This window comes from Elaeis guineensis, chromosome 2 (genome assembly GCF_000442705.2).
Source record: "Elaeis guineensis isolate ETL-2024a chromosome 2, EG11, whole genome shotgun sequence".
NCBI classification, from domain to species: domain Eukaryota; kingdom Viridiplantae; phylum Streptophyta; class Magnoliopsida; order Arecales; family Arecaceae; genus Elaeis; species Elaeis guineensis.
Genome location: NC_025994.2, coordinates 9233266 through 9243124, shown reverse-complemented (window position 1 = coordinate 9243124; position 9859 = coordinate 9233266). Strand labels below are relative to the sequence as shown.

Here is a 9859-nt window from a genome sequence, read left to right as displayed (position 1 = left end):
TTACTCTCTCTGCAATTTGAAAATTTATGTCACTGCTACACGTGCTACCTATATTTTTTATTTTATTTTTTTAAAAAATTTGAAATATTTATTTAATCTCGAGATATTTGGCCGCTTCAAGCATCCCTCGTGATTGAGACTTTTGAAAATAGAAAAAAGAAAGAAAATACCCAATACAAAAGCCCAGCCACCATCTAAGCTTCCCTATTCAGCCGCTCCAAGCCTCCCATGCAATTGGACTCTTAGGAACCAAAAAATAGAGAAAAAAATGAAAAAACATAAAAAAAATCTAAATCAATTTATTTTTTTATATATCTTTTATAATTTTTAAATTAATATTTGAGTATCTAGAGATCAGATGTATTGGGAGTTAGCATTCGTGAGGAAATCTCATATTTCATAATCTTCAATGTTGTGATGTAGTTATTATATTTGCTTTATTTATACATATAGATTAATAAATCAAATTATATAAATCTTATGTGTTTTTGTTTTTATTTTTCACCTTTCTCATGCTCTGTCGGTCACGATGTGCCAGTGGCTGCATCACAGCGTTGAATGCATCCACCATGCCATCACCCTCCATCCTTGAGAAATTATACCCCACTCTCACTGTAACTCCAACCACCTCTCTCTCTCATCCATCCCTCATGATTGAATTTGGCGACTCCAGCACCCACCTCAACCACTTCTCCTCCTCCAACTCGCTCTACCGCCATCGTTGCCTCATCTTGGGTGGCGCCTGCCTCCTCCTCCTTGTCGTCCTCGGCGTCATTGCTCTTGTTCTCTACCTCACCCTTTTCAAGCCCCGCGATCCGACCATAAAGCTTGTCTCCATCGATGTTGAAGGTGGCTCCCCCGCATCACCCTTCCCATCATTCACATTGAACTCAACATCACCCTCAAGTTCGAGGTCCTCATCCACAACCCCAACCGTGCCGCCTTCGACTAAGCCGAGGGCCACACTATCCTCCTCTACCACAGTGCCCTGGTCGGCGATGCTGACATGGAGCCTGGCCAGATGCCACCGTGGGGGGATGGGCATGTGCATGTCAAGTTCAGTGTCGAGGCCGACCGACTGGCGATGAAGCTCTTGAGCCTAATTGCAGATGCGGCCACCGACGAGATGGGGTTTGATTCATCAATGGAGATCCTTGATCGAGTCATTTTTTTGGTCTTCATCAAGTGCCATACACCGACAGAGTCGGAGTGCCACATCGGCATCTAGGTCCTGAACCTCATGTTTTTTCTGCACGAGCATGGCGTCGTGGCAGCGCACAAGAGAGTTGTGAGGGCGTGATCCGAGAACGTGAACGGCACGAAGGAGTTGTCGTGGTAGTGGGGAGTTGAGGGGCCGGTCCTCTCTCCATCGTTCCAGGAGAAAAGCGGGCGCAAGACCGAGCTTTTTTTTTTTTTTTTAATTTGTCAACGTGACTTTCTCTCCTTTATTCTAAAACTACTCAACGTATCGCACGGAAGCTTTTTCATGGAAAGGCCTCTATTTATATATATATATAATAGATTTATTTATAATAATAATTTTTTTATTATATATATATCAAAAATATTTTTTAACTTATATAGATATATTTCAATATTTTAAATAGTCAATATTGATAATATTTATATAAGTAAGCCATAAATAGCAAATAAATGGACTGAAAAAAGTTGTTATATGAACTTGTTCAAGAATATTGTGAAGATTTTGACAATATTTTCATATAAAATTACCTCTAACCATAAATAGTAATCTTTTCCTGATGTCATGTTCTAAAGTAATTTTTCTACCAGTCAAATATGCTAAAATTTATTTTCCTCTATAATCATTTTTTTGGGATAATAGACTAATCCAAAATATGTAGAGCCATTTTGATTGGGCTAGGAAACAAGACAAATGTATACAGTTTCATTGTTAAGGGGTTGTTGAAGCCCACTCCCCACATTGTCACACTACCAGTCTTGGCCTATCTATTAAGTAGATATAATCAGCTGCAAAAATAGAGCTATCCCAATGGAGAATGATTAGCACATCCTAACCCATAGTGGAAGTCTAAAGGCTAGTTGGATATGGCGTTACTAGAAATTGGGTATAATAAGAGCCTTGCCTCGATAACGAAAAGGCGGTTGAGGGTTCATGATTGATTTAACAAGACAAATACGGAATCACTAACTATACTTAAGTGTTTGATAGAATTGTACATGTCGTGTTTTAATAATATAAGTATTGGCTAGAATGGCAGCATGGGGCCAAATTGGGAAATCAAATGGTAGTAGGCCAGTCAAACTGCCTTAAGGTGCCTGGCAAGACAAATTGAGTTATATCTAAAGGGCTTTGATCGAACTAGACTGAATGATTATCTAAGGTATTAGCTGAGCTCTAAAAAGGCCATGATAACAGACAGATGTTGAACATAATATATCAAAAAAATAAAGTATTAACATAAAAAGGTCAATCATACTTTATACTAAGTTATCGGCTTTACCATAAGATGAGATTTAAAGCACAGCATAAGAGGCAATGCAAAAAGTAGAGAGAGTTTAAGGACTAATTTTTAAATTTTTGTCAAATAAAGGACCGGATTTTTAGGTTCTCTAATAAGAAAAATATGAAAAATATAGGTGAACAAAGAAATTAGGAATAAGAAAAAATTATTTCATCTGAAACTAGTTGGATTAATGATTTGAAATGTTGTATGGAGGGTTTTCTAAAAATAAAAAAAAAGGAATATATATTTTTCTAAAAGCCAAAACAGTCCTTATGATTAAGTTTGATGGTCAAAACACATGATCAACTACTAATTTAAAATTATTGTTGGCCCTTAAATTGATGATAGAAATTTAATACACAAGTAATTATGAGACATGTATGATTTACAATTGCCATATCTCTCATCCATTGTAATTAAATTTGCTGAATTATATAACTATGATTCCAAATATGCATCTAGTGATATGGCAATTATGTCAAAGTTAGGGTTAGGTGGTTAAGATTTGTAAGAAAAATAGGCATGTCAATGATGAATGACAATTCTACTAGTTGTGAATTCACCTTTTAAAATAGGCAATTTTTGTCATTTGAGAAATATAAGACCAATACATAGATAACTGTAATAGAAGGGTTCTTATTTTATGAAAATCATAATAGCCATTCACGGTAGTTACAAATCAACAAAAATTTCATACCTTTAGCATGAAAAGGCATACAAATTTTTTGATACAACAATATTAAAAGAAAAATTATCACATTTGAATAAATCATGAGATCACTAAAGAAGAATTAGAGCTTCTAAAAAATACAAGTTGTTTCTAAGTGCACAACATTGCACAAATATACACACTTCCGGTTACATGCATTTTTCTTGCTCAAACATGTCGAAAATAAAATGGCACCCTATTCTCTTCCCTTAATAGGAATGTAGGTATTGCACTCTTACATTTTATAATAGCTTAACTTACTAAGAATTACTTGCTCCAAGAAGTCCTAAGGGACCAGATTGGTTCCCTAAAGTCTTATTTCAATATATTTTATTTAAAAATTCTAGAGAATTGAGAATAGGTTGGCTTAAGTAACCAACAAATTTGTGATTATTGCTAATGAAAGAATATGTGCAAGCTTTGACTTGCATGTTATGTAGAGGTGAAAGAGGATTGGATGTTATCTGTCCGGATCTATTTTTATATCCGAATCTATTTAGATATGAAAAAAAAATTGAGTATTCAACTAATATCCATATCTATATTTATATCTATTAAAGAATAGATATAGATATGGATAGACAAACATCCGATCCATATCTAAATATCCAATTCTATTTGTAACCATATTTAATTTATACACCATTCATGAATTTTTAAGAAAAATATATAATCGTATTAATATACTATTAACTTGATTTTCGATCTATATGGTAATATCTTTGATTCTGTAGTTATAAAGTTTAATTATCTGACTTATATCTGTAGTTATATGTATAATTTTAACATCTAATTTTTATCTATATTCATTTAAAATAAATATGGATATGAATTTTTATATTCGACTAATATATGTATTTGCATTTGTATTTGTCAAATAAAATAAATATGGATATGGATGTATTGATTTCTAATTTATATCAAATCTAATTTCAACTCTAATGCCATAGGAGAAAGTAGGAATAAAGAAAACAAGAATGGAAGTGGAAAAAGCACTCATTGAAATTCTATTTAAATAAAAGAATTTTAAATATCATCCAATTGTAAGTTTATAAGCCCTTGTATATATAATAGCTTTGAAGATACAAAGCATTGTAAATTTTGAAAACAACCTAAAATCCTCCAAAACATAATTATGCACTCATAAGGACCATGAGAGTGGAAGTTTGGAATCACTCAGTTTTTGAAAACAACCTTAAATCATAGTTAGCAATTTTGACAAGTAGATTGATAGTCTAACTCATTTTAGCAAAATGCCATGCAAATCACATTTTTTAGTTGTTGATCATGTTTGTTGTGGAGATAACCTATGGACCGGAATAACCCCTCTCCTTGGGGCACATCCAGGGTGGCTCAACAGGATCGCATCGGACACGGGCCTAGGACCTCAACACCATGTCCATTTCAAGCTGCTAACTCAATTATCCATACAAATGAAGCCCACAATTGACATCCATGACTAACAATCTTAATACGAAGGTTAGTGGATAGATTTTTTTCCCCAACAGACTGTTAGAGCGTAGCCAAATGGTCTAAAGAATTAGACCTAATAATTCATAGATTCCGACTAACAATCTATGGCTCTATCTTATAAAAGAGGTATGAAGGGGAACCTCAGATAAAAGACATCTTTCAAAGGAAAAAGCTACCTCTCTATTATCATTCTCATCTTTTTCTCTATTGTTCTCGAGTTTCTACTAATTTAGGCATCGAAGGGTCCCTCATCGAAAAATTTTTGGCAAGTGCGAACTTCCCTTGCAAGTTTCTTTTGACGTCTCGAATCTCGAATGGCGTCCAGCTCTAACCATGTCAGCACTCGATGAGAGTCTCGCAGCAATAATGTTCAATATATTTTCTCATAAAATTCATAACAAAAAATAGGACATTAAAATAAATTATTATACTTTATCCTATTTTCTTTTTTGAGAAACATAAGCATGTTATTTGTAGGGATGGGTGCAACTTAGGATGAGAGGTTGGGCTCAACCCAATCCCACCTACTCAACCCAATAATCAGGTTGGGTTAGGTTGGGTTGAAGGTTTATATATTCAGTTTGGGCTTAGGCTCAAACATTCCAACATATTTTTAAGTAGTGTTGAGGTAGGGCCCAGCCTAAATCAACTTAACCTAATTTGATCCGACCCGATATAAAAATAATAATTAATTAATTTATATCCATATTTTGTATTAATATTTATATTTTTGTATAATCATATCTTTAATCTTATTATTATTACGAGTAAGCATCATTGAAATTATCAATTATTGAGGCTTTGATTCAACAATAGTTAATCCAATATAAATAATAGAAACCTTTCTCCTATTTTAAACTTTCAATTAAAATTAATTTAATTTAATTAAATGGTGCAACTTGACAAACCCTATGCAATATATGTAAGCTGACTGAACTCGAATTTAATTTATTTTAGGTTGGGTTGGGTTAAAGAAACCCCAAAATCAAAACTATGTTGGGTTGCATTAGGGTTTACCTTAAACCTAACCAACTTACCCAAGTTAGAGCCCTAGTTATTCCCTATTAATATGTAGTTTGGACTTAAGCTTGGCTATCTATATAATAATAGTAAAGCAATAATCGGATATTAAGGATGATATTCCGTATTGACACATCAGATTATAGGATAATCTCCAACATGTCATATGTCCCTACCAAACTAGATATAAATGTAACCTAATACATGATACAAAACCATCAGACTCCTCTCTCTTCCCCACAATCAGGTATTAGTAGGGGTGAGCATGGTTCTGTTTGGATCGATTTCTGATAAGTCATCTATTTGTATATTTATTTAAAGTATTTTAGGTAATTAATTATGCTAATATCTTCTAAAAATCTTAATTTCATAACTAAATTTTGTAAAAATAAATAATTTTAAAAAATATAAAATTAAAGTATATTTATGAAAAATAGATGTCAAGCTGACTGATCAATTGAAGCACCAAAATAATTTTACACTTATTAGAAGAATTTAATTTATATTTCTTCATATTTGGTAGGTACAAAAATCAAGCAAAAATCACTCGAAAATCAACCTTCGGTGCACCATGAATCAATCGCTTGGTCCACGAGTGGCTCATGAAATAGGGCACGACTCACAGCATGGTCCATGAGTCGGCACATGCTAGGTCTACAGATGGTCCATAGGAATATGAGGCATCAATTTTTATCGTGGCGTATGGAGCAAGCGATTGGGTTTGCACGATCGGATGGCTGAAAACTAATCAAACACCTGATCGGATGGCTGAGAGCATGCTTTACCATATGCTTTGGTGGTGGCTCACTCCAATGTGCAATCTAATTGCTGCAAATCAATCCAGAGCGAGATCCAATGATCTTGGTTGATGCCGAGAGAACTAAACTAGAGAAATGATTTTTGACGTGATCTGACAATCCAAAACAAATCTGATGCAAGATCCGATGGTCCATATTGTTTCCGACTGAGATAAGGTGATGGGCTATGATTTTTTGGTGTGATATTGAGCATTGGATGCTGATCGAACAACCAGGAAGCTAGGACACGATTGGGACGCGAATTGGAGGAGATTTGAGAGTCTGTGGACTACCAGGACTCGGAGAAATTTTATAGCTATAAAATGAGGGATCCGATACAAGAGAGAATAGTAGAAAAAAATAAAAAAATTGAGAGAAAAAATAAAAAAAAATAAAAAAAAAAATTGTAGGAGATCCAAAGAGAAGAAAAAGAAGAAGCCCAATATGCTTTGAGGAGTTTGAAGGAAGAAAGAGAGGTCATCAATCATATTTTTGATGAGACTATATCAATCAACTTTAGATCTTTATTATAATTTATTTTATTATTCTTTTAATTTTTTTTAATTGAATTTTGCTTGTAATTAATATAAAATTTATTTTTTATACTTTAAATTTTTATTCTTTATTTTATTGCAAGTAGAAGCTAAGATTTAAATAGTAGATCTTAGTATCAAGTTTTTTTTTTGTACTTTTAATTTTTATTTTTTGATTTAAATTATTTTTTTCTTTTATAAAATCAAAATTTTCAAAAAAAAGCACTATCTTCTCCATGGATTCGATTCGACTCACTACTTTCTATATATTTTTAATTTTTTTTAAGAAGTCAGATATTTAAACTGATAAACATAGTGTTCTAACAATAACATCATGATATATCAGTTTCATGCTCAAACTTAAGCTGAACCCAGTCCTAAATGGTTTGGTATTTGTGAAAACCAAATCAGACCAATAGAAGATTGAAACCAAACCAAACCAACATGGTTTAAACGGTTTGGTTTGGTTTACTGATATATATATATATATATATATATATATATATATATATATATATATATATATATATATATATATATATATATATATATATATATATATATATATATATATATATATATATATATTGTGATTCTTGAAGATTTGTTTTCTTCTCACATAAGAGTATCACCAATAGAATTTATTAAGTAAAATGATTTAAATTGACATAAGATACTGTCACTCAATAACATAAAATTTTTAAATAAATACTGATATTAAGGATTAAGATAAAGGTTCTCAATATATTACAATAAAAATAAATAATCCAGTAAGTAAGTCACTTATAGTTTAAGGCTAATCAACATAAGACCAAATTGATAAATAACACCATAAATTCAGAATCATTTTCTAATACATTAATACTTTAATATAAACAACATCTTAATCAAAATAATATCATTTTATTAAAGTCGGTCTGGATCGGTTTGAGAACGATTTTATTTACTGACAAATTTGAATCAATCCAAACCTATATTTTATATGTCAAAAATCAATCAAACTAAATCGAATAAAATTTTAAGCCAAACCAAACCTATGATTTGGTTTGGTTTCACTGGTTTGATTGGTTCAGGTTGGTTTTTGCTCACCCCTAGGTATTAGGGATGATATTCCATGTTGATACATCATATTATAGGATAATCTCCAACATACCATGTGTCCCTACCAAACTAGATATAAAAGTAACCTAATATATGATACAAAACCATCAGGCTCCTAGCTCTTCCCCACAATCGGCCCCCTTCCCACCTTTGAGAAAAAAAAAAAAAGGAAAAATCTCTTCTCTGCGATCTCTCTTTCTCTTCCGTAGGAGGAGAAGATTGTTCTCATTAACCCTTTCACTTGTGTAGAGCTAACCTTGTCGAGGATTATAGAGGAGCATGGACCAGATCATTAGTTTGACTTTCCAACATCGGCTGGTCGACATCGACCTCAATCGATTTGTTGGATAGATTGTAATATTTTAATAAAATTAGAAAGAGGAACAGATGTATCAGTCTCCTCTAAAAAATAAATAAAAGTGAAGAAAGGAAGAGACAATGGATGTTTATGATTATTTTCTGAAGAGACTTCTTAAAAAGATATATTTGGATATTTATAGATATTTTTTGAAGAGACTTCTCGAAAAGATATCTCTATTAGATAGACTTCTCTCTAAGAGGTATTTCACTGTAGTAAGACAACCTTTGATATTTGATTTCAATTTAAACTGAAAAGTTAGAAGATAAAGATACATATTTATGATTGAGAAGTCACGTATCTATGGATCAAAAAGGTATGTATTTATGGATTAAAAGTCACGTATTAAAAAATCACATATTCAGGAAAGATGCCTTTACATCTATTCAAACTCTATAAATACATAGCCCTATGATCGAAAATAATGATCAATCAATCCTCTCTCTTCCATCTTAAAACTTTATTTTTCTTCCTAGCATCTAAACAGTTTTCTAGAGAGTTCAAGGGGATTCTTCAGAATTGCTATCTGTAGAATCCATAAGGCTTCTTTGTATTATGAGAGTGCATTTGTCTTAAGCCCATTAGCAAACTCTTCTGAGTGGGGGCAAATAACACTCTAAAGATAGCAATTACGTGCCTAGAAGCTTTAGGAATCTTCCCAAAATGCTTCTCTATACACCCACTTTTTCCAACAATTTTAGAGTATTATTCGCTATGGCTACAGAAACAAGTGCAACATTCAAGGTCATGAATCAAGACTTTGTGAAATTGGATCACTTTGATGGAATAAATTTTAATCATTGAAAAGATAAGATAATGTTCCTTCTCACCGCATTGAACATTGCATACATTTTGGATCTTAATTTGAAGCCAATTAATGATCTTGAAGAAGATGCAAGTCCAAAAGTAAAGGTAAAGATAGCTGAGCAAAAGAAGAAGCGTGAAGAGGATGAGTTCGTTTGCCAAGGGCATATCCTAAATATCTAATCAGATCACCTTTATGATCTTTACATGTCAATCAAGTCTTCGCTGGAAATCTGAAAGGTGCCAGAGGAGAAATACAATAATGAGAGGTAAGGTACTAATAAATTTTTAATTATTAAGTATTTTGAATTTAAGATGACTGATAACATATCCATCATGGATTAAGTACATGAATTATAAGTATTGGTTAATAGGCTTTATGATCTGAAAGTAGTTGTTCTTAAATCACTTCAAGTTGGAGCAATAATTTCGAAATTGCCTTCTACTTGGAATGATTATAGGAAGAAATTTCTGTATATACTAGAAGATTTTATCGTAGAAAAGATACAAAGGCATCTTAGAATTGAAAAGGAATCTTGAAAACATGATGCCACGTATCTTAATAATTCTAAAGTGAA

The 9859-nt window shown here is 32.4% G+C and overlaps 1 pseudogene; it reads left to right on the top strand.

Annotated features, from left to right (window-relative positions):
- Positions 1–533: 533 nt before the first annotated feature.
- LOC114913341 (uncharacterized) lies at positions 534–1396 on the top strand (annotated as a pseudogene).
- Positions 1397–9859: the final 8463 nt, after the last annotated feature.